At 41.1% G+C, this 26,983-nt stretch overlaps 1 long non-coding RNA gene across 5 annotated transcripts in view; it reads left to right on the top strand.

Annotated features, from left to right (window-relative positions):
• Positions 1–26,983, top strand: part of LOC148532380 (uncharacterized) — a 143,709-nt gene that overhangs the window by 26,056 nt on the left and 90,670 nt on the right. Inside the window, exons 2-6 of one of the 5 annotated variants that reach the window (XR_015877728.1) lie at positions 10,167–10,210; positions 12,093–12,152; positions 13,038–13,252; positions 16,271–16,291; positions 16,663–16,720. This is a non-coding gene — a long non-coding RNA (uncharacterized LOC148532380). Of the gene's footprint in view, positions 1–644; positions 788–1,113; positions 1,240–9,656; positions 10,004–10,166; positions 10,211–12,092; positions 12,153–12,558; positions 12,732–13,037; positions 13,253–16,270; positions 16,292–16,662; positions 16,721–26,983 lie in introns of those variants that run through there. The other 4 variants (XR_015877730.1, XR_015877729.1, XR_015877732.1 and 1 more) reach the window with 4 other exon arrangements.

Genomic DNA, 26,983 nt, shown 5'->3' with positions numbered 1-26,983 from the left:
CAAAACTTTTTACCCATTGGTAAAGGGGCCTATCCATTTGCCAACTTTCTGCACGATGTGACCAAGACCAGGATGTTTTGATCGGATCATGCAGAAAGTCTTCAAGTGGATAGCCGGCAAGGACCAGCGATGTGCGTGCATGCTGGATCCTTGCCGACCCAGACTATCTATCGAACATGCCGGTCAACCTGACAACGATCGTCAGGTTCCACATGTTATTAGATAGGGAGGTTGGACTCCTGCACTGAAGACATTCAGTGAACGTCTTTCAGTGCGATGCCCGCACCTCAGCGACATGAAAGTCTGAACGCTGGACGTTCAGACTTTCATGTCATTAAATGGATAGGCCTCTTTAGTGTTGTTTTTTAACATACACACTTCTTTCCACTGTGTTCCAAAAACAGCACATGAGTGTAACTATAATATATATGTAGCATTTAAATTTTTTAATTATTTGTGTTATAGAAATTTTGAAAGTATTTTGTAATGCTATATCTTCAGGAAAAAAGAGTGCACATTTATCTTATAATTTTTCAGACAAGAAAATGAGATGTTTGTGAACAAACAAATGTTTAGTTAGCAGCATTTGAAAGCACATTACATGATTTGAAGCTAAATGCATTATTTTTTCCCTTTTTTCCAAGTCTCCCCTCCCGCTTGCCCTCTCTGGTAATTCCTCTTTTGTGCCCTTCTTTTGCCTACACATTCTACATGGGTGGTGTGCTTGCTGTGGGTGCTGTTGGAGTTCCAAATTTACCAGTGGATACTGAACTATTAGTTGCAGCAGGTACATTTTTTTTTTTTTAATAAAAATATAAACATACTTTTAAAAACTTAGCATATGGACCAATTTGAATTTTCTCCAAAAAGTGTAAAAAAATTTAATGAGGTTAGTACTTGTTTGGCAAAACAGTAATGATTTAAAATTAAAATAATATTATATAATGGGAAGAATATATGAAAACATAGTAAAGTATTCTGCTTACTCACATTCTGTTGACTTGCAGCATGCCTTATTTATTTAAGTGTGTTATTTGTTGGCCATTATTATTTTTTTTTGCTAATGTCATTTTTTTATTTTTACTTCTTTGTTTACCCAAAAATACTCACTAGCTATGTCTTCATCTGGCTCCTGATATTGGACTCTTGTGGAAGCAGATTTATGTGTTTTTTTTTATGGACCTACAGTAAATTGAAAAAGACAGATTAAGAAGCAGAATTGAAGTGGACATCAAGTCTGTAAGTAACAACAGCAAAATAGCATTTTCATAATGTAATACCTTGAATGCTGCACTCTAATGGCCGATCGTACGTTCGGCGTACGTGCCGAAATATGTAAATTTAAGCGCTCGCATGTAATTTCGCACGCACCCAAAAATCCACCCCAAAGACTACTGACCCCTCCTCTACCTAACGAGCGAGCCAAATAGCGAGCGTACATCCCCAATGTGGCCTGCAGGGAACGCACACACAAGTACAAACCGGAAGTGGGCCTGTCAGATTCCGATTACCTGCTCGTTTATTCTGCCTACCTCCCTCAATCGTATCATGGCAATCAATATATCAATGAGCTTAATTGCTCTTCACATGGTTTTTTTTTTTTATTTTGACATGCAATAAACTTGACTCTTGTCCGTGTTTGTGTTTACCCGCAGAATACGTACGGCTTAAACATTCGCTTTTATTTGTCAAAATACATGTTTGGGCCAATTATCCATTTGTTTTCTGTGTTTTTACCCACGCATATTTTACTGGGTTAATTTCTTTATTTAAATTAGCTTACGCATGTCACTGCATCAAGCCTATCATAACTCTCAATAGATATTTGGCCCTGTCGAACACATGACTCATACACTAACCAATAGAATTGGTCCTGTTAATTAACCAAATACATTAGCCAATCAAAATTATTTTCTGGTCTTTATTAAAACTGTTTTATTAAAAATACACCATTGCCATCATGAGAGCCTCTGCATTCACCAAGCGCGAGCTCCTGGTATTAACAGAGGTGATGGACAGGCGGATCACCAGCCAGCCTCCCCCCATCACCAATCGAGAAAAGCGTTCCGCATATGCGGAGGTACGTGGACGCCTGCGTTCCTTCGGCTCACGCCACCAGATCGGCCAGCTGGAGCGCAGGTGGTCCGACCTTCAACGGCGGACGCCCCGCTTGCTGGCATGCTTTCGCATGCAGATAGGGGAAAGTAAGTTTATTTGACTTTGTTTTTCATGTTTATCTTTGTGGCCCTAACTGCGTGTGCATGTTTTCTTGTATGGCCTGTTTATTTTTTGTACTCATATCTGCATGTGCATGTTTTCATGTATGGCCTGTTTATTCTTTGTACTCATATCTGCATGTGCATGTTTTCATGTATGGCCTGTTTATTCTTTGTACTCATATCTGCATGTGCATGTTTTCATGTATGGCCTGTTTATTCTTTGTATTCATATCTGCATGTGCATGTTTTCATGTATGGCCTGTTTATTCTTTGTACTCATATCTGCATGTGCATGTTTTCATTTTTTGGGGTTCAACAATTAGCGTTTAACAAGGTGATGTTCTAAACTAACCTCAATTTGTTTTCCATCATTTAGGGGCAGAGCGAAGACTACGGCGTCATCACCGTAAAAGACGGCGCTCTCGTCCCCTCTCCACAACCCCCAGCCAAACATCCTCTCCCCAAAATACCCAAAATTCCCCCTCCTCCCCAGCCTGCCTAGACCCTGTCGCCCATCCCTCTTTGCAACTTCCCCTCCATCCCAATTCCCCCTCCCCTCAAACCACCCCTCTCTTGACCACCCCATCGCCGGAATCGGTCATCACCCCTCCCACCTTGGGAAATTTGGCCACCTCCGAGGAGGACGAGGGAGTTGTTTTGGGGCCAGCCGTCATTCAGAACGGTATGTTTCCCTTTTATCCTTTTTTGTTGTTTAAAATGTGTTGATCTAATCCTGTGTCTGTGCCTTTTCCTTTTTTTGGTTTGCCAAAAGTTTTGTTATATATCTGTTTGTATTTACATTGTATTGCTGATTTCCCCATACACATATCCCACATGGCAAAACAGTCAAACTTGTCTGTCTGGTTTTTTTTTTTTGTTTTTGTTTTTTGTGTGTCCATTTTTTGGGCCTTCTGGGTTTTGTTAAAAATGTGCTTTTGGTCACACTATTGTCATTTTTTGATAACTCTCTTTTGTTTGTGTTTTTTGGGAGATTCTTAAATTATGTAGTAAGCCCCACAATTTTCTAACCCACAGAGGACCAGAGGCGTTTGGTGGACCTAGCCGGGTGCGTACAAGTGGTGCGGGGCCACGTGATCGGCCTGCTGGTGGTCCTGGATCGTATGGCAGGGATCCTGCGTCCATAATTTATTTATATTCTAGGCAAATTAGTTTTCATAATTAAAAAGTTAAATTTTGAGTTCAGTCTCATTCCTTGTCTCCAAATCTTAGATTGTTTACACTTACATAAGTAGACTCTTGCAGCAAGTATTTGCAACTAATGTTACTAAGATTGTGTGTTGTTGATTTTTAGAAAACAGGCACATGAAACAGCTAACACTAACAATCGGTTTGTACATTTTATATGTTCCAATTTTGGGGTAAACCTGCTTAGACCGAGATTCCAAAGCATACTGATTCTACATAATACCTTTTGGTGTTGGTTTGGACCCAGAAAGCATAGTTAAATATTGTGCAAATTGCGACATTACAGGATTAACCCTTAAGCAAATTTAACGTGGGTGAACCTGGTTACACTTGCTTGTAATGTTCAAGAAAATTTTGGGAATTACAAAATCAAAAAATTTATTCACCACATAAATAAAAAACCAAAGTGTTGGCTCACAAACAATACACACAATGATAACAAAATGTAAAAACCATCAAACACCATAAGAAAAAATTAAAGATAAATCAAGAACTGGTTAACGAATGAGCATGCCAACATGATTCCACAAATGTGGCGTTGCAATATTGGGTCCAGAATATATATCCAATGTGTCCCCATGAAGGTTTGTTTTGGGTAGCAGGAAGTAGTCATCATTTCAGTCCAAAAGATTATGAAATCAAACAGAAGATGGGAAATAATAAACAAATTAATTAGATGGTCTCCAAAAATCCTTACCACATTGTGTCAAAGAACTTCTTTTGTGCCAATAATTACCTAAAATATCGGGCCACCACATCATCGCTTATGGCCCCCCCACATACTGACCTCCGACCAACCTCGGGGGGGCCATCCTCAGGCAAGGCATCCTCTGGCTGCATTGGGACACCACTCCTTATGGCGATGTTGTGAAATATCCCACACAGGACCACAATTTTCGAAATCATATCCGGCAAATACATGAGCTCGCCACCAGAGCAGTGGAGGCATTTGAATCAGCCTTTTAAAAGGCCGATACAGCGCTCCACCACTTGCCTGGTGGCTGTAAGTGTGGCATTAAAATTACTTTGTGGCCCTGGTGTGGGAGCCAAATAAGGAGTGAGCAGCCAGGGCATGCAAGGGTAGCCACTGTCTCCTGTGAAAAAGAAGTGACAACATCAGGATCACTGTGTATCAAGCTTAACATTGTTATGTACTAAAGGTCTCCTCTTACCCAGAAGCCACGCACCACCAGCTTGTAGGTTGTCTAATTTTTTGCCATATCCCTGATTACCGGATGACGAATGAGTCATGTGCACTCCCGGGTAATTTTGCATTCAGGGACAGGATCTGGAGGGAGGCATCACATTCCACCATTATATTCAGGGAGTGATAGTGTTTGCGGTTCCTAAAAATGGCCTCCAGCCGTGCTGGAGGCTGAAGTGGTATGTGAGTACCATCCACAACCCCTATGATGTGTGGGAAGCCAGCTATTTGGTAAAAATTGGCCTTGGCCACACTAAGGGCACCCATATCCAAAGGCATTTTAATAAAATGATGGAGGTGCTTGAAAAGGGCCTCCATCACTGCCCTCAGGATCCTGGAAAAGGAGGATTGGGATATTCCCGCAACTATTCCCACCATGGTTTGAAACGATCCTGAGGCACAGAAATGTAACACCGCCATAAATTGTGTAAGTGGTGGTATTGCTGTAGGACTGTCAATTTGCCGCTCAAGATCACTCTCTATTAATGAGAGAGTGTCTATGATGATTTGGGGCGGAAGACGGTAGCGTCTTAACACCTCATCATCGGGCATTGGAAAAAAAGGGTGACATATGTTCGATATATCAGGGGCCTTGCACACCTACGATGCCTACGCCTGGGACGAGATTGAGGTTGGTCGGCTTCCGGGAGCATGGCCACAACAATCCGCCCCAGATCAACCTGAAATGGCAAGATTTGAATGTAAGGCTTTGGCCCCACCCCAAAAGAAAATTAAAACAACTTAGCTTTATGATACCATCCATTGCTGCTTACATGCCTGGGTATTGTCATGATTTACCAAGCCTAAAAAAATAAAAAAACGAACAATGGAAAAATTTTGGGTGGCCATTTAGGATTCAAAATTGGGTAAAATACAAAACATAAAAGGGGATAAACACACATTTCTCCAAAGAGCAAAACGACAGTGCGCAGACTACCACAATTTGGGACCCCCAAAAAAAAACAAGATTGCTAACGGTAAATCTCAACCAATTTAACTACAGAAAAGAAGTAGACAAAAATGCGCTAATTAGTTTGCAATTACAATACAGAAAAGAAGCGGACAAAAATGCGCTAATTAGTTCGCAATTACAAAACAGAAAAGAAGTAGACAAAAATGCGCTAATTAGTTCGCAATTACAATACAGAAAAGAAGCAGACAAAAATGCGCTAATTAGTTCGCAATTACAAAACAGAAAAGAAGTAGGCAAAAATGCGCTAATTAGTTCGCAATTACAAAACAGAAAAGAAGCAGACAAAAATGCGCTAATTAGTTCGCAATTACAATACAGAAAAGAAGTAGACAAAAATGCGCTAATTAGTTCAGACATTTAGGAAACACAAAACCAAAGGTAAAAACTGTAAGGTGAACAAAAGTTGCGAAAAAAATTACATGAACATTTAATAAACAAGTGAAAATCCAATACAGGATATATAAGTCACCAGAGAAAAAGGTCATTGGGGCAGAGCCAAAAGAAACCTACCAAAGGATAATTGTTAAAAAATTAGAGAACAAAATTTTAAAAAAAGGATTGCCAAATTGAACAAAAGGAAGACGGCCAAAAACTTACCAAAAAAAGACACGACAAATAAAAGAACCACACCAAAAAAAGCGAACGGAAAGATAAACTCCACAAAAACGCACAGAAAAAAACGCCAAACACCGCCAAATACAATTCCCGCCAACAATCCACTCCGACCAACGTAACTTCCAACAACCAACACCCGCCACTTAGACTCGAGACGGCCAAAGCCATAAATAGTGTTTATTTTCCCGCTCAAATTAAGGAGGGATCATAGGAACGCACAATCAATGATGCAGCCGAAAAATAAGGACGCATGTATAAATACGTCACGACCCAAAAAAAACGGTCTGGTGTATTTCTTGTTTTGCTATAAGAAATGGCTACAGACCAGCCAAACAATGGCCAAGAGGCGGCCGGTAAGTTTTTCAGGCATTTCCAAACAAGGATTATTTTGAAACATAATATAGTGAAAGTTTGCACGCTACAATTTCTCAATTTTTATAAAAAATAGGTGTGGAGGATGACATGGAAGAGGCTTCCGGGCAAAAGCAGGGAAAAAGAAAAGGCAGCCACAATTCACAAGAAAGGAGATGGAGGTTTTGGTTCAGAAGTGTGTGGACATCCTGCCACAGGCAGACAGGAATATGGGTGCAAGCCAGAAGTTTAGAATGTGGGAGGAGATAGCCAGTGCTGTCAATAGGGTGGGTGATTATGTCCGTCTAGCCCGGGATGTCAAACGGCGGTAAGTAAAAATTTGACCCCCCTAAAACCAAAAAAATTAAAAATGCAGGAATAATGGCTACTTTTTCACCCACAGATGGCAAGACTTCAAATATCGCCTGAAACAAAAAATGGCGGACAGGGCTAGGCATGCAAGGGGGACTGGTGGGGGTCCCACCCCTGTGTCATTGGAGTTTAATGATTTGGAAGAGCTGGCACAGGGGTGTGTGCAGGATGTGGAGGTGTTTGGCGTGTCCAACATGGATACGTACATGCCAGACTTTGCGGCTCCTCATGTTGTCCCAGGTAAATGTTGTGATGTAACCAACTCTGAAATGTTATTGTGACAATATGTAGATTGTAATTTTCCTCTTTTCTCTTTTTTCTCACAGAGACACAGGCGGATGAGTCTGCTCCAGAGGGGAGCCTTGGCTGCCGAATTTCTGCTGGCTCTGCAGGGGAGGAACCAGTACATCCGGCTGAGGACCCTGCAGAAGCCAGTCCTGGGCAATCCCCCTCACAGGCAGTGGCACTCCTCACAGAACTCAATTTTAAATCGGATTCCCATAAGGAGATTCTGCAGAGGATGGACGCCAGTCTGCTACGGGTGGCTGAGGCCCTGGAGCAAAATGTGGCGGCCAACGTGACCATTGGTCAGGCCCTGGCTGAAAATACCAGGGCCAACATCCGAATCGCCAATGCCCTGGAGCAGCTCGTTCGTCAGCACATGGTGGAGCCGACCTCATTTCCTGCCGGAACATCAGGATCCTCCACCTCTGGCACAACAACAGCCATTCCTACAAATGTGCCTAGTCCAGAGGCCACAACATCTGCCTCTGGACAGGCCAGCCAGAGGACATCCCGGAGCCGGTCTGCAGCCCACCCTACCCCAGCCAAACGGGGAAAGAAACGATGACAGCACTGGCTACTTTGCCCACACACCTTCTGTGCTTTCCCCATATTCCTTTCTGGCCAAAACTTCCCTCTCCTTTCTTGTGAATTGTTTTTAATTGTTTTTTCGTTTGTGTGCAAAAAATATCATTTAATCCAAAAATATGTGTCAAATATTAGTGGGTAACAAGGACCCCAAAAATGTACATAACAATGCACATGATTTGTTTAAAAATGTGTTTGGCAAATAAAACCTACAAATTGTTCTCAACTGTATTGTGACATTAATTGACAATTGTTTTATAGTTAATTCTGGCCCACAAGGGAAAAACGAAATCGGAGTTTGGGACTTTCAAAAAATCAAGGGTTAAAACAAAATGTTACTTTAAAAAACACTTTGGAATAAATGTTAAAAAAAAAAAAAAAACAATGCAAAAGGTTACAATACACACAAAGATGAATACAATATTGTTACAAAATGCAAAAATACTAACCAAATTGTAAAAATACATTACTACCAAAAAACGCTAATTGATTGTGTAATCCTGAAATTAGCAGCCGAGATTTTCAGCTGCGTACGGTTTTGTGCTATTACAAAGTGAAAAAAAAAAAAACAAGCTGGTTTTCAATCCAAAGTTGATTGTTTATCTGACAAGCCGTGATAAATCGATGAAACATCGTGGAGGCCCGGCAAAAGGACAAGGCCATCGCCATTGTGGTCGAGTAATCCAGACCCTAAGCTGTGCGAGCAGTTTGAACGGAAAGTGGATCAGCCAGTGACGTATGAGTTGGTACGAACACATTGGACGTTCGCATGAGCTAATTTATGTACGCCCCAAAAACACCTCACCACGCCTGCGTTTTTCCATCTCCACCCCCGTCACCGCCCAAAAACGGCCTGTTCTGTCAATCACATTTGACATGTCACTTCCTGTTCGCAATTTGCCGAACTCGTGAAAAAAAACTCGCAATCTGCCGTACGCACATGTGCAGTGTTACACCGGCGCATGCACGGTGTCACAACATCGGAACGCAACGAGCGTACTGCTGTTAACGAGCAGCTCTGAATGAGGGCCTAATTGCCTATTTGGAACACCAACACTGTTTTTAGAAAAATTTAATTGGTTCAAGAAGTATGGACAATTCGGTTGTTATCTACTTTTACTTCTATTTTATTATAAATAATACATCAGAAGTATGGCATTTGATATGCATTTTTCAGTTCACTCCAGCATGTTTGTAACATCAAAATTGTTATATAATTTGTCAATCTTAATTAAATAAAAAAAGAAAAAACATTGTTATGAAACTTCAATTAAATAACATATTTTGTTTATCACACATAGGGGCATGTTTATTAAAGTGAAATTGCAGGAATTCTCCCCAAATCATCCAAAGCAAAATCTAAGTACAGGTTGAGTCTCCCACATCCAAAATGCTTGGGTCCAAGGGTATTTTGGATATCGGAATATTCCGTATTTTGGAATAATTGCATACCATATTGAAATGTCTTAGGAATAGGGCCCAAATCTAAACACAGAATGCATTTATGAATCATATACACCTTATACACACAGCCTGAAGGTAATTTTATACAATATTTTCAATAATTTTGTGGCTCAAACCAAGTTTGTGTACATACATGAAATTCATTTATGTTTCATATACTCCTTATACACACAGCCTATAGGTCATTTTATACTTTATTTTTAAGAATTGCGTGCCTTAATAAAGTTTGTGTACATTGAACCATAAAAAGCAAAAGTTTCACTATCTCAGTCATGCTAAAAATATTCCGTATTTCGGAATATTCCGTATTTCGGAATATTTGGATATGGGAGACTCAACCTGTATTGTATCAATGTAAACTCTAAGTATCCCCTGCATTCAGAACAGTGGTGCCCCCCGATTTCAATGTGCCTGAGCTGGTATATACAGTAGAATAAAGATCAATGATTTGGACGCCCACCCTCACAGCCTGGTTAGTATACACTATTAATATTATTTTATGTTTTTCATGTCTCTATGCATGCATTGAACATAGATGTTAATATAAAAGCACCTCAAACTACATTTCACTTGTCTATGTAACCCCCCTTTTATCACTAAAGGGTCACCAGGTTACTACCACCTTTGTTACTCCTAATGTACCCACCCTTAGCATTCCTCTAAGCGGCGTACATCCCCATTGTCAATGCCTCCACCCAGGTTAATTATTTTAAATGTCAAAAGGGCTTACCTGGGAAAACCCAGTGGTAGAATATATAGTGTCAGTATAAGTTTTCTTTGACTACCATGTATGCTGCGTGTCATATATATATATATATATATATATATATATATATATATATATATAATGTATATACAAATATTCGACCACCTGTTATTTCTTTTTTTTTAGGTCTCTCAATTCTCCACTGGTGACGCTGTTCCAGTTCCTAAAAGGTAAGTACTATGCACCACTCTTGAATAGGTTAACACTTTGTATTATGTAATTCATGAAGCAAAATAACTCATATCATGACATGTTGCATAACAAACACAATATACTTTGTTTCCATATGCAAATATATATATTCAATTACAATATAATCACTTAACTCTGAATAATATGCCCAATACTTAGCCTTTGCCTACGAGTCTGTTAGCATAGAGAATACTGAGTGCTTAAAGGTCCAGAACCCTAGAGCATAAGTCCTGTTGTACTTAACAATGTAAAAGGAAGTTCATATCTTTATTCCAGTTCAAGGCTGTATTCTCTAAGTGCTGGGGTGAATAAGTATTGTATATTGACACTGACAAGTATTATAACAACTTACATGTGAGTCTTAAAAAATGGAACCAGTGCCTAATCCATACAGCTAGAATATGCTGTTTTCAGATAGTTGTAGTAAGAATATATATCCAATATCTATATCCTATACTGTAATCCTCAGGTATAAGCTAAATTGCAGTATTATGTATTTAATTGTATCCTTCCCTCTCTTCTTTCCCTTATGCTGAAAGCTATCTCCTTTGGATATAATAAAATGTCTCATTAAGACACCATGAATTCCTCTCTTTTTCCTTTTCTGTTCTTCCCCGAATGTAATCTAAAGATTACTGTAATGTTCCCTGAATGGCATATACTACTTATTACCACTGCCACTGTTTACAGCATCATCCACACAGCTGACATGCGCTGAAACTCTCTCCATATGAATGTCAGTACCACAACCAAGTATGTACTCCTTGTGGACAGAGTATATGGGATATTACTGCTCTTCTGTCCTCAACAGCGGTCTCTATATATGGGCTATATGTAGCTGTGTAGGTGCCAAGTACTATTTACTCATAGTCCCCTCAACGTTGCTGCTTGTATAAGCGCTGCTCCTGCTTTCTCCTTGTCACCGCTGGTACCTCAGCACTGAGCCCCCTGTCAGTGCTGCTGCTGCCGTCCTTTACACTGAAACGGCCCCGCCTCCTGGCTCTCTCTCTCTCCCACTGGCTGCCGGCCAAGCTCCCATGAGCCAAAGGAGGAGGCTTGTAGCTGACAGCCTCCCTGTAACTACGGAGGTGCTGCCCTCCCTGTAACTACGGAGGTGCTGCCCAGCACAGCGGGGACTCACCAGGCACTCTCACCCACACTGGCCACGCCCCGATCAGCGCGGGTCCCTCCGCTCCTCTCTGCCACCGGGACCACCTCCCGCAATGCCGCCTCTCCTACAAGACAGGGTGAGTACCCCTGTCTCACCTTCTTCCCCAGCTCCAGCTGGGCTCCCTCTCCGACTCTGACCCCCCGCGCCCGGCAGCATATCGCTGCTCACTGGCTGTCCGGGTCACAGGAGGGCAGGCACTGGAGGGAAGGACCTGTAGACTGCCTCCCAGCTGCTGCTAATAGCTGTTATATATCCTCCCTCTCACCGGATCCTCTTTTTCTGACAGGAACCAATTCACTCCCATCTATATTACTCCGCCCCCTTCTGCAACTATCACCAATGTCTGTGAAATGTATATTTGCAGCATGAAGCACTAAAGTCCACTGACATCATAGATATCTAACATGCACAGGGTACATACATTTCTACATATTTACTTATATTTACATCACATCACATATATTCCTACAGTATATTTAACATTTACCTCATAAATGGCATTTTGCTGTAAATAGATGAATGAAAATATATACCTGTTTCAATTGTATATATGAATTATATTTATATGTAATATATCTCCGTAACCCTAACCAGGGTTACATCTAGATTAGTCACTCTGAGAAAGTTAGGCAAACAGGTATTTATTGTTTAAAAAATGGTTTTAATGGTTTTGTGCTGTTTTTTTACAGCACGTCCCAACAAAAAGCCTCAATCCAGGGCAAGACAAAGTACAGATTAGGAGGTACCAGGTAAATACATACAGTATGTAAACTTAAAATGTTTTTGCAGACTTTGGGGGTGATTCAGCAGTGGACGGAATTACAAAGCTGCACGCAGGCAGCTTTGCAATTCTGTCCTTGCAATATGCAAATGCAGCAGGAGGTGTATGACACCCTCTGCTGCATTTGTGATCCCAGAGGAGGTCGCAGGCTGGGATAACTATTGGCTGGCTTGTACGTCGACTCAGTCCCTGGCCTTGCCACTCCCAGATAATGGGGCGGATGGCCACCTTTTCCAGGAATGCCGACCATCCCCGCACCGCCAATTAAATGCCTCTGCCTGTCACTCGCAGAATGGGTCCTGCGCACCTGCGTGCAATGCTGAATCAGCCCTTTTGTCTATTACAATACAAAATGTTTTTCTTTTTTCCTGCAGGACGATAGGCAGTTGCAGGGCCATCATCAAAGCCTGAACAGCATGTGAAGGGGCCTGGTCTGTCGCTCTGGACTCTAGTGCAGCTCTTTAGGAACCAGATTATGAGTGCATCCTATTTTTAAAAAATTACAAAGGAAATGCAGGACTTTTTTTAAAAGGACTCATTGTATGAATCCCACTTTAACAGTCAGCATAATTTCCTAATAAAATGATGCTTCTATGACTCATACTTTTCTGAATAAGTAACCTTTCTTAATGTGTATTTGGGAGTTGTTTTATATAATACCTTTGTATTACATTATATATATACAGATTAAACAGTATAACATTTGGTTATTAAAAGGCAATATATTGTTTTGGTTTCTTTATAGAAACTTTGCAATTTTTGGGGCATTTTTATTAAAACAAATAAAAAAAATTTTAGTAAAGAGAAAAGAAACAAAAAATTGCTTGCAACATATGTATCCTTTTTTTTCCAGTAAAATGTCTTGTTATCCTGGCAAACGATCCAACTTCCATATTCAAGTCCTGGAAAAAGACAAAAGGAAGACCTAATATGTATTCACTTATGCTCAATGAGCCCAACTGCACCAGATTTACAAGAAGACCCTACTGTTCCCTCCCATGCTTCAGCCCTTCAAGAGATCCAACAATGGACATGAGCAAGACCGTTGCTGATTTTTAATGGACTCAGGTAGACTTTATGCCACACAAAACCGCCAAAATGACCACATTATTAGACAGATGGGGATAAGACAACACATGCTTTCTAATATCAATGATAGCATTAACAGGTTGGCCACGGCTATAGAGGCCCAAATGTCATCTTATTTTAGAATGTAAAAATCCCAAATAAACACTATTAGAGAGTTAAACAGTAATTTTATTTTAGTTACTGGTCAAATCACGCAACAACAACCGCATGCAGCAGCCACCAACAAGTTCTGCCAAACCAAATCCATCCAGTCTTAACCTCTGCATAAGAGGTGGTTATTCACTTAATCCACCTGAAGAACCCTTCTATGCCTCACATCCTAAAAGGAGAAAATAAATATTTTATATCTAAGACAATAGATGGAAAATATAATAGCACACTACCAGACTTATCAAGGCACCTACCCCTAGTTTTAAATAATCCAAAGTGTGCTCTATCACAGATCTAGTGGATTTGTTAGCCTCATTATGCTTATTCTCAGCAATAGTCTGTAGTAGTGACAATGGAGTCAGCATCCAGGAGTAACAACCATATGAATAGCATCAGTATGATTGACATTTTTAGTGACCAAAAATGGGGAAAAAACCTGCACACAAGCCACCCCTCTGGCATTAATCCCACCTCAATTCCTCATGTAGGGTATGACTGTCTAAGCCTCATGACATGAGCTAGCCTTCAACAAAACGAATAATTTTAATGATCAAAACTTAAACCATCTAAACATTTATAGTATAAAATGCGTTTTGACACATAATCTGGGTAATATCTAGAGTATTCATAGTGATACTGTACTTTCTACTTTTGCACAGTCAGTAATGAATATATGCACGGTTCTATTTATATTTAGTGCAATATAGTTGAATCAGAGTAACTACTACTGACCATAATACTGCTGGTGTTCTGTCATTTTCATTCCAGCTGAGATTTAGTGAACAACAGCTTTGTATCTTATTTAGTAAGTTCATGAAATGTTCACTGGCAGATATGGTTTAAAAGTAATTCACTTGAAAGTCATGCAATACTTTGTACTCACACCATGTGACAGAGTTTATTTCTCAGGCAGCTGGGCTGCTGGACAGCTCCGTCTGTGACAGTCAGTTTTGTTCAACAGTGCAGCCTCTGTTTATCCACTAGCTGGTTCTATTACATCCACTTAAAAGACAGGACTGAGGTAGGGGTGTGGCTTCATCAAACCAGGGTCTCCCACTATTGGAGGGCTTAATACTCTTGGAACCTGGAGTTGGCAATACGATTCTTACAGTGACAAGGGGCAGTATTTGTACCCTCCCTCACAGGGTATCTATAAGACATCTCTGGGCAGGTATTTTTCCAAGCCAGCTTGTCCCACTATAGCAGGGCTTGTTAACTGTGGCAGGGATGAGCTTTCACTTAAGGTGCGTATCCACTTGCAGATCTTGGAATGACAGTACGATTACAACATTGTAATCGTACAGTCGTTCCTCTTCCCCTGTAGTGCCTACATTGAATGATATGTTTTACAGTGCAGCCACCCTCCCTCGTGCCCGAACATGCCTAATCTGTTGTTATCAGCAGATTGACCGGCATGTTCAGACGATGATTGATATAGAAAATGACCAGCGGGAACGCGCATCACTGGTCTTTATTGGCATTTTCATGCCCGATTTGTGCACGATTAATGAGTAATTGAACGATAACGATGTTGTTATCATTCAATCACTCTGTTTAATCGGCAAGTGGATACACGGCTTTACACAATAGCAGTGATTGGACATGCATGAGGAGGGTGGGCTACCTTCTCCCCTGACAAGGCAGCTCTTGGGGATCTCTGGGATGGCACACAGTGGCAGCAGCACCCTTCAACCCACAGGTAAGACACAGGATTCTCCCTCCTCATGCACTGCACGATAGGTGCATGCTGTACAGATCTCCTCAGAATCACAATTATAATAATTAGAACCACCTGTCAATCTTTTAAAATGTATCAGACAGTAATGAATACACCTTTGCATTAACTAGGATATATGAAAAAACACACACTGTTGGGGGTCCCTGAGGACTGAGTTTGGGTATTACTATATACCATCTAGAATGTTAATTATTGATAATGCATTACATATCCTATCCAGTGTTTAAGGAGGCCAAATGTGTACATCCAGGACCAGTGCTAGGTTTTTCTGCTGTACCACCAGACTTCCTGACTTCCGCCATTGAGCCACAGAACAGTGGATTTAAATTGTGGAATGGTGCTCACATCTGAACAAACAAAAAAAATTCAGCTCAGATGCAATAGTCCTACTGCCGCATCTAATGGCTTACGATTTGCCTTTGAAATGATTGATTCTTTAAATCTGCAGGCTAACTTGCCAGAATCACACCTGTGCCTGCAACTCACAGGCTATTACATAAGGGCCTATAGCTTGCTATAAGTTAATGATGGACTGTTCATGAAAGGGTCACAATTACTCTAAAATACAGAAATTGGAACTCCACCCTCTAGAAATCCTATGGGCTACACATGCATATTGAATTTGAAAGTGTTGCTTCATATGGTGATGATCCCCATTTTAAACTTGAGCAATCTCAATTTGTTCTGAACTTGACATGCATGTAACAGACCCTCCAACATGACCCCTTCCATAAGGTACAAAATGCTCTGCCCCTGGTCTTCCCTTTTAATGTATGATTGCAGCCACCTGTGTTGAAACATCTTTCTCATCATTTAACTAGTTAAACACTGGTGACTACAATCATAAATTAGGAGGGAAGTCCAGGTGCAGAGCATTTTGTACCTGATGGAAGAGGTCAAGTTGGAGGGTCTGATGGTAACATGTTCTGAACTGGGTATAATCAATTAAAGTGAGGGAAGATTTGGTAAAATGCTTTACAAATCAGAGGAATTATATTATGTATGAATGGGTAAGGATGTCTATCTGCCTTGGGGATAATAACTGGGGAGAAAATTTCAAACTAACCTGATCCATTATTGTTCTCAAATATGTTTTTTTTTAATTACAGAATATTTTGTGTTTCACAATGGTAAGAATTCTTCAATAAATAATATAACAAAAAAGTTAGAAAGGGTTTGAAAAGATGTGAATACTATTTTTTATAGCCGCTGTACACAAACAATAATATTATCTTTACTTTAAGCATATAATACATCCTTGCTAATGATATTTCAGGAGCGCACTGCTGATAAAGCATATTGTGTATTGATTTTAGTGAAAAAAATGTAATCCAGAGAATTCCATTGGTATTTCTGATTCAATCTGTTCACAACAACCTCACAAGGTAACCCATATTTTAGCATTTGCCGATGAACAGTGAATTTTAATTGGTAATACTTGTCTTACCTTGTGGAATACATTCTTGATTTTGCTTTCTTTTTGTTTGTTTTTTTATTTTAGACAATTCAACAGCAGCAATATTATTATCATTATCACATCATGCAACACCGTATTGGAGGTAAGGATGCAGAAGTACTGTATGCTGTTTACAGGGGAGAGTCAGCCTTGGGTATAACAACTGTGTAGAAAATTTACACTGAATTATCTCTTATTATCATCACCACCCTCAAATTTAAAACCTACATTTTTATATGTATCCAAACATAAGTAAATTTAATCTTCTACTTGCTCTGTGTCCTTTTCAACATAATTATTATTTCTTCTTTTCTTTTCAATATTAATTTTTATTTAATTTTTGAAAAGCAAATACAATACAAAAAGGGGTCCAAAATCTCAGAGGAAGTAAAATACAATCAACAACATAAAAGGGGGAAAGAAAAAAGAGGGAAAAGGGTGAGGAAAGGGAGGGAAAAGTCCCACATGGAGGCATAACATAAATACATTAGAAAAATAAAGAGAGGTAAATCAGCACATGGTTCACCTCTTAGTGAGCGCTTAAATGTAGACTTCAAGATACAATAAATATAATATCACAATTTAATATGAACTCTATTATGAACTCTCTTTATTTAATCCTATCAGCTTAATTAGAGGCTGAAAATTGGGTAGCAGCTCTGATATATATATTTCATACAGTTAAATTGATATTTATTTATTTTTATTTAGCGCCCGGTTGTGTTATTTTGTTGATTTTAAATACATTAGAATACTCATAGCATGGTAATAAACACATATCACAGATGTGAAAGAATAAATATCAAATACAATCATAAAAATACTGTAAAACTCCAGGAAATGTAGGTCCAATAGTGTGAGGAGCAATACACTCTGCATAATGCTCTATATAGAATTCCTTCCAACTCAAGTATATAATAAATGGAAAAAAATGGGGAAGGAATATGGACAATGTACCGTTTCCATAAAATAATAATTAAACTATGTTGTATCTTGCCCTTGACCATAGATAGGGGAGGAACAGCCATATTCTTCCAGAGTTGAGCAATGGAAGCTTTGGCAGTTAAAAGCTTATGGCTGAAAGCAGGAGGTAGTTGAAATGGAAGCTGTCGGGATACCGGCACTCAGAATGCCGGTGCAGAAATCTCGACACCAGTCTGAATCCCGGCGCCGGCATCCCGACCGCCAGCATCCTGATGGTAAGTAGTGGGGCTAGGGGAAGAGTTATGGGTATGGTAGGGGTTAGGGTTAGGCACTGGGTGGGGTTAGGGTTAGGCACTAGGGGGTTAGGGTTAGGGTTAGGCACAAGGAGGAGAGGGTTAGGTTTAGGAGCAAAGGGTGAGGTTAGGTTTAGGGTGAAGGGAAGGAGGGTTGAATTTAGGGGTAGGGGTTAGGTTAGGGTACTTACTGGCCATTGCCTGCTTTTTAACCCTGTCGGGATGCCAGGTCAGGATTCTAATTGCCAGGATCCTGAGCACCAACATCCCATACCAAAAACATTGAAAACATAGTTATGATGTGTCAGAACACCAGGTGGGTAACAATGTAGGAGGGCTATTGAAGGGGTCAATGTCAAGGAAATGGACAAAACATGCTAAATAAGATATTCCAAAAAGAGAGAAGAAAGGGCTAATGCCAAAATATATTTAAAATTCTCCTTTCTAGCCCACATTATCTCCAGCTATGCCTCGACTGAGCAGGGTAGATTTTATGCATTTTGTAGGGAGTTAAGTAAAGTGTATTCCAGCATTTTAGGGTACAGTACATTGCTACATGTTTAGTACATTTGGATATTCTAAAGCCTCAAGTAAACAATTTCCACCAGTTTTGAACACTGAATAAAATCTATTGAACCATGCCACAGTAAGAAGGTTTGTGACAGAAGGAAACAAATACAGTAATTTAGGGCAGGACATTATTTTCTGCCCATCCACAAGATTTCATAATCCATCTAATCCTTTGTGAAAACCTTTAATTTACATAATAACAGGGCATAGTTAGCGGAGACCAGGACTTCTTCAGGTCCTGTTAATGCCTAAGTAAATGAGGACTTCTGCCAAGCATAGCGATGTGAAACGTGCAAAGCCAACAAAGAGGAAGGTGAATATTAATAGGGAGATCCTCAGTTTTGGAAGTATTTAGCTTATAATAAAAGGCTTCCGAGTAAACATCAGATATAGGCCCTGATTCAGAGCCGGACGCTCTGACTAGAGCGCTCGCTCTGAATCAGGGCCCTCCTCCATAAATATGGAGCGTCCTCCTGGACGCTCGTATAGCTGTGGGTCACCACCCACAGCCTATACGAGCGTGAAGGATGATGGTCGCGATGGTCTTGACCATCGCGACCATTGCCAGTGCGAGCAGAAGCCTGCGGTTGAGTTTCTCAACCGCAAGGCCAGGAGTGATTTTGGCTCTATCGGAGCCAAAATCACTCCCACTGACATCACTAGTGATGTCAGTGGGGCCGGCTTCTGACGGTAGGCGTTCCCTTGGGAACGCCTCCGTCTGGCAGGCACGCCCCTGGCACGCCCACCAAAGGGGGCGTGCTGTCAATCAACATCGACAGCACGCCCCCTTTGATTGGACACAACAAGCAAAGGAAAGTCCTTTGCTCGTCGCGTCTCGCGCATGCGCACGACGGAGCTCCCTCCGTCGTGCGCATGCGCAGTGCACACCATCGACCCACTTGCGAGCGGACAGCCGAATCAGGCTCATAGAGTGAATGCGGGAATGGAGGATTTGGGACGAACAGTAAAAAATAACAAATCAGCTGGAAATAAAACAAATTTTGTCTTGGGAGATGCAGATGATTGCTCCAGTGACAGAGTCGGAGAAATATTTTTTTTCCTGTTAAACATTTATTTTCCACACAAGCACTACAAAACCAATCACAGAAAAAGACAAATCAGTTACCCCCATGAGGTACAGTACATCTGTGTGTTTGTGTGCTGCAAGAGAAACCAAGAGGAAGTTTAACCCTGGCTACAGCCTGCTCCTGTAGACTCCTTGGGTCTTTACCTATTCCTCCATATAAGAGGTATGGCAAATAAGCCTCTTTGTCACATACCCCTCAACTTAGCATCACCAACCTAGGTGATGCGGACACTGCGAAGTGCACATCTCAGCGACAAAGGGCATCTTCATATTTTTATGCAGACTCTCTGGTCTGTGGTCCACTGAAAAATTGTAGGGATGGAGCTGTCTCACAATGCTATGCCTACTGTAGTTCTAGGAATGCGATATGCTTACTCTCACCACTACCCCTGTAGGTGTAATTATAGCATGTTCTACAAGGGTGGTAAGTCCAGGTATCTTAGAAAACACATCAAGGTTCCCCCAAACCATTTCCACAGCCTGTCATCTCTGCTCTGGTGTCAGAATGTCCTTTATGGGAACTTTGGTTTCTTGCACCATGGAAATGGGAACTAGTGGTGGTAGTCCACATTTGGACATGCTGTCTGACGTACCGGACGTGTCAGGCAAAACTTCTTTATCACCTTGAACACCCCTGGCCAATAAACCCTGAGTAATATACATTCTTAGGTTTTGTTTTCTCTCAACTGTTCCCAACACAGATATTTGTGTGAAGCTTTAAGTACATATGGTGCATGAATTTCTGGCACTAACAATTGTTCTACAAATTTATCTTGAACTTTTAATTATTCTATACAGCAAATAATGTTCCATGGTATAATAGGTAATACGTTCTGCATGCCTGTCGGCCTTTTCTACCCCATTTACAGTATCTCAATAACTTTTTGATAGATATTCACTAATGTAGCATCTCCAAACTGGTCTCAGGCAAAGTATTTCAGTGGAAATTAGTTGGATAACCCTGACCAATCTGAGTCACCATTGGGAGCCATGGCTCTTTCACCCAGTTTTGTGACAGAGCATGGCACTTTTTTGTAGACGCTGTTTTCCTCAAGCGTCTACATCAAGGCTGGACCTCTGGCCTGTGATTCCTTTGCCGGACTGTCAAGTTAGACTCGCTTCTGGAAGATCTGTTTAAACAGGGTGAAATCTCTGCAAAGTATTACATGGTAAAGGAGATTTGGGGCAACTGCCACTATTACAGCAGCTGTTTGTCCACTTACGGTAACAGGCAAAAGAGTCATATTCCTTGGCAGACTCGTGGACACAGAGAACTTTTTTTTAACGTCAATAATTTTTATTGAAAAAAAAATAGTTTTTGGAGGAAGAGGGGTACAGAAATAAAAAAGGGGGGAAGGGTGAATAACAAATAACAATGAAAAAAAGATTTACATTGTTGATCAAGCCAATATTGAGTTACTATAAAAATATTAGGAAGACTCAGCCAGTATGTAGACCGTTGGCATCCCGTATGCTGGGATGCCGACTACATCACATCCTTTCCATATACCAGGTTTTGACCAAGAAACAAACTTTGATGAAGACAACAGAAGTTTGGGCATAACCTGGAAGGCACTGTATCTCTCTACTACATTGGTCAATTCTTTATACATCTGAGGGCCAGCATAGGCAAACGCAGGGGGGGTTCCATCTGTCTGGAAACCCCCCTCCCCAGCCCACACCATGACCACAATAGAAATAGTAATATAATAGATTGTTACTAGTGCTGCATGTTCTTCTCAGTATCACAAATTAAATAATTAGCACCACCTGTGGATCTTTTAACATGTATCAGCCAGTAATAAAGTTACCTGTGCACCAACTAGGAGATCTGGAAAACATGCACTGTTAGAGATGCACTGCTATAGGGCCCAATATGTACATATACTGTATGTCCAGGGCAGTGCTAGGTTCTTCTGCTGCTCCTCCAGGCTCCCGGACTTGCTCCAATAGTCTGGAATGGTGCCCACATCTGAAATAAAAACATCCAGCTCAAGCAGGATGGCCTACTGCCGAATCTAATGGCTTACTGTGATCTCTGGTCCTGTATATGCTGGAATTATTACACACTGCACTTTGTATGACATTTATTAAAGCTGGTTAAGTACTAATTATGCCCTCTTCATTGACTGGCCACACTCGCTCTAAAATTAAGCATTTGGAAACCCTCCTCTGGAAATCCTGCGTTTGCCACTGGCCAGTCTATAGTGCCCACTTTGGAGACCATCAGTCCATACCTTTGATACAATAATCAATAGTCAGAATTTCGATAATTCTAACTGCAGTGTTCTTTTCTGTCCATAAACAATTTTTAAGTGTTTAAGTTCAGCAAGCTCAGCATAAACTGGCACATTGTCATCTCCAGCAGAGGCATAACTAGGGTTGATGGTGCCCAGGGCAAATACAATAAAAATGATTTGAATGTATTGAAAACTGTTCTTTAAAACTCTTAAATTTTTATTTATATAAAAACACACTGAAAACACAAATTAGGACTTAAGGACTAAGCAAAACATCAATATGACAGTAATGAACACCACATTCACCATCACACTGTTTGAATTTTTAAATAAATGGAAAGGGCTGTTTGGGCCACTTAGGCCCTGCAAAACTGTAGGGATTTTGATAGTGTAATATATATTTTAGTTGCTTGTTTAACATTACTGCCACCAGCTGAGACTCAAATGTTAGGCCACTTAAAAAGAAAAATAACTTTCTGCTCTTATTAATCTATCACCCTCTTCAGATGGTAAATTGTACTGAAAGATGTAAAGAGGGTAGGAGTGGAATACGTGGGGGAAAAGGTGTGTGGGAAGGGGACAGTGTGCTGTGGGAGCAGATGGGATGGGGGACTATGGGAGACATACACACAATGGGGGGCACAAAAACATGTACCCATACAGAACAGGTACACATAACATACAGGTAGTTGTCAGAAAGACACAATGATGGTGAAAGGCACAAGGGAGAGCAGAGACACAGACAGGATGGGATGATGTATATTTATTAATCTAGCTATAACCATTTGAAATGCAAATGAGATGTATAAACTGTTATTCTAAAATAAAACCTGGCAGTTCAGCTCAGCAGAAACATCTAGACGATTGCAGCAATGTGAACATGGAAATTGCTTTTGTAGTATAACATGTAAAAAGTTAAATTATGTTATATAAAACATGGGCAGGATGGGGGTGGGGCGTCTCATATCGCATCATCGTGGCCCCTCACCTTGACATTTCATATGCAGTGTGGCCGTCCACAGTGGTGGATCCGGAAAATAATACAGGTGGGTACCATAATTGGGAAAGGGAGGGGTTGGTGTTGGTGTGGCCAAATGTGTGAGGGAATATGTGCTGCAATATAGGATTTGCTGGTCTTGGCTTTGCCGTCAAATTGCACCAGCACACCTTTAGTGGGATGCAAATGAGATGAATGAAAATTGGAGCAAAGGAAAAGGCATGCCATGTGTCCCTCACACAACTACCAAACACTATTCACAGGAAAAGTGGTCTGTCTTGTTCTTTAGGTATTAGATATTCTACCTGTTATTCTGGCAATACTATTATACTGTTTTCGTGTAAACAATTAAAACCATTGCATTGGAAAGCACAAGTTATGCATCTGAGTGATCACAATATAATACAGAGAGCATCTCAGTAACTACCATATAATACATAAATAAACCCAGGGACCGCCATATTATACAGATAGCATCTCAGTGACTGTCATATAATATAGAGAGCATACTAATGACCGCCATATAATAGAGATCAATCTAGCAACCACCATATAATACAAAGAGCATTCTAGTAAATGCCATATAATACAAAAGGATATACTGTAGATGCGTATGACTGGCATCAAGTTCTCTATAAGATCTAGTGATAGATCTAGATTTGCAGCCAGGAAGAGCAGGAGCCTTTCAGTAGGGCCCCTCAGGAGAAATCTTTGGAATCGGAAGGTGGTTACGGCGCTTTCTTTGATCTATTCATAATCAAACTGTCCTTTTAATATTCTCAAATATTTGTAGACATGTGAAAAAAGGAACAAAATATAGTGTAGAAACGTAAAAATTTATTATTTTTCAATATGAAACGAATGTGCAGTCACCCTTCAGAAGTGAATAGTAAACGCTGGACACAATTTTCATCATGATCCTACGGTGGTTGCGGAATGCAACATAGATCTTGTCAATGCTGTGGTTAATCCATTCCAGATCATCACATATTCAGAGGGGGACACAAATATAACAAGCCCCCATGGTGCAGATCAGTGTACCCAATACAAGGTCCTACAAAATTATGTAGTGTACTCATCTTGAATGGGATGTAATAAAATCCTTGGACATATATATATATTCCCTGTAGTAATGTGTGGTGTTATACAGTATCTAGTTAATTGACTTGTGATTTCTGCACAGCTTAACTGCAGTTGTATATATATTGTTGCGAATTGCAGTACATTATGCACAGTCTGAGACTGAGCCTAACAAGCACATTGCAAAGGGACTGAGCAAATATGCCACTTTATGTAAATGTAAAAGTTTTCTCAGTGATCAATAGGTCTTTTAGCCTCTACTGTCCAGTTGGCCAAATAAATAACCGGTATTTATTGTTCTGGCTACCCAAATCAAGAAAGATCAATTTTGTGAATTTTAATATATTAAACTCTTGCAATGTTTGTAGTGCTAGTCCTACCCCAACTCCTGTCACAGCCATATTGACTGTTGTGGTTCAAGCTCTTTATATAAACTATAAAGGCAGTTAGGAGCTGACTGGCTGGCAGCTTATCTCTGTTCACTTTCGGGTCTATTTACTAAGCAGTGTTAGGAGACAGAGTGAAAAGTGATAAGTCAGTGATAAGGTGCCAGCCAATCAGCTTCCAACTGTCATCTCACAGGCTGTGTTTGAAAAATGACAGTTGGGAGCTGATTGGCTGGCACCTTATCTCTTTCTTATCACTTTTCACTCTGTCTCCTAACACTGCTTAGTAAATAGACCCCTTTATCTCCATCCAATGCATAGTAAATATACCCCAAATATTCTTATTTGATGGCTGCAACAACCAATATGCTGATACACAATTTAGGTTTAAACCTAAGCACTTATACCTGAGACAAAGATTACTGTTACTCATGAGTTATAACAGAACTTCTCATAATAATTCCAAAAGGCAAAAGCATGTGAGAATCTCTTATCATACATGTGAATACAAAGCAGCGCTATGAGAGCTAGAAGCCTGTGTGCCTAGTTTCTATTGCAGGTCTGGGTTGTAGGAAAGATGGATACAGCAACTTCCTTTAAAGTTATACTTACCACTAAAAGGTGGCGGCTTGATCTGACTCTCACTGCTTTTGTTAAGTTTACCCAGTGTCACAGTCGCAGGTGCTTGTCCTATGCTGCTGGAGAAGGGCTGATCCCTGCTCCAAAAGACTGCACTCAGGACCTGACTTAGACCCGCTCGTTAGGATGTGTTCGCTCGTAGCTGCCGATGGTTCACATTGTGTGCATGCACACGCATCACGCTGCACTTGCGCGAGCAAGTCTGAGCGATCGGGAAGCGTACGTTCATTGCGCATAGACTGCTCAGCCGAGTGAGTGACAGGAGAAGCCGTTAGTGGGTGGTGACAGGGATTGGGCTATGAAAACGGGGGAGTGGAGGAGCGAACGCAGGCGTGCCTGAGCATCTCAACGCCGTTTCAGAGGCGTGCATAATTAATACACAGCATCATAGTACACGTCACCTGGCTGGATTTCACACTGAAGTGCTCACAGTGCTTGTGGTAGGGTATGGTCAACCACAAGCGCTGCGTTCGCTTCCAATGGTATACGATGGTACTGATGGTTGCATACACATCCTGGAGATGATGTGCGCAAGTGGGCATCTTAAGACAGGCTGGTGGGCGTCTGCATACACAGAGCGATTGCATGCCAAGACATAGTGGGCATGCTTATACCTTGCTGTGCGATCGCCTGCCTTGCCGTTAGTTAGCCGGATTTGCATACGCATCGGGCGAACGTACTCATCTAGTGAGAGGGGCTGAATCAAGCCCTTAGTTCATAGTGACCATTTTCATGTCAACCTTGTGACCCAGTCGATCATCTGTATCTGTCGAGCTTCTTCCAGTTGACATGAGTGTGTCGACCTTTTGTCCCTGTCCACCTTTTGTCCCTGTCCACCTATTGCCTGTCTAACATCTGGTGTCTTTCTAGAAATTGTCAACCTTTTACCTGTCTATCTTTTATATCACACTCAAGTGTAGCACGGTATAAATCCTTCTTCCTCCCTTTAATATTCATAACAATAGTGTTGCTTCTTTATGGATTTTTCAAAGTAACCACCTGGGCTGTATCCTCTGGGCAGTCAATAGGTGTTGTCAGGTCAAGTACAGGACACGGGGCTCCCTGGGTTAGTATAACTAAGCTGCCTTAGAATATCAGTAAACTTGTTCAGAATATTAAGCAAACTAATGTAACACTTAAACTGCTAGTTCTTACTAATGTAACACTTTTTAACACTTCAACTGCTACTTCTTACTAATGTAATGCTTTAGTAAACTGTTATTTAATAATGGAACACTTTTTTGTATCTTCTCATTCCTTCCTAATTCAGACCCTCCAACATGACCCCTTCCATCAGATACAAAATTCTCTGGTCCTGGGCTTTTGTCTTAGTTTATAATTGCCGTCACCTGTATCACAACTATCTGACTGCAATCATAAATTAGTGGGAAGTCCAGGGCTAGAGTATTTTGTACCTGATGGAAGGGGTCATGTTGCAAGGTCTGCTAATTTGACACTTATCAGTGTTCTCAGCGTCTGGAGGATAGAAGGTACTTCCATGATGCCTGCACATTCGTTCCTTGACTGAATGAACTGAGAGACCTCCTCCAAGTGTTTTCCCATTTTTTACACAGTAGCTGCTGTTGTGCCATTGTGACAGCTGCTGAGCCGAATGGAGCCTCCACACAGTACTCACCACTGCCACTGGAGAGGAGACATTTCTGCAGAGAACGCGGACCGCAGATATGCTCCCATGGTGTTGCTAACAACCAGAAATGTGCCGCCGCCTACCACACAGTTCCCACTGCTGCCGCTGGAGAGTACTGTGTGGGAGGCAGTGGTGCAGCTGGCTTTTAGAATTACCATGAGAGCATGTCTGAGGTCTGGGTCCTCTGAAGACATGTCTGCTCTCCAACGGCAGTAGGGACTGTATGGGAGACAGTAACACCACTGACTGTTAGCATAACCATGGGAGCCTGTCTAAGGTCTGGGTTCTTTGCAGACATGTCTCCAGTGGTGGAAACTGTGTGGGAGGTGGTGGCACTGCTGCCTGTTAGCTTTACCATGGGAGCATGTTTGCAGTCCGATTCCTCTGAAGACATATCTCCTCTCCAGTGGCAACGGTGGATACTGTGTGGGAGGTGTTGGTGCCACTGGCTGGTAGCTTTACCATGGTAGCAAGTCTGTAGTCTGGGTCCTCTACAGACATG

This window comes from Taudactylus pleione, unplaced genomic scaffold (genome assembly GCF_031769625.1).
Source record: "Taudactylus pleione unplaced genomic scaffold, aTauple2 ptg000078l, whole genome shotgun sequence".
NCBI classification, from domain to species: domain Eukaryota; kingdom Metazoa; phylum Chordata; class Amphibia; order Anura; family Myobatrachidae; genus Taudactylus; species Taudactylus pleione.
Note: the sequence above shows the minus strand (reverse complement) of the source record. Positions and strands in the feature narration are given on the sequence as shown.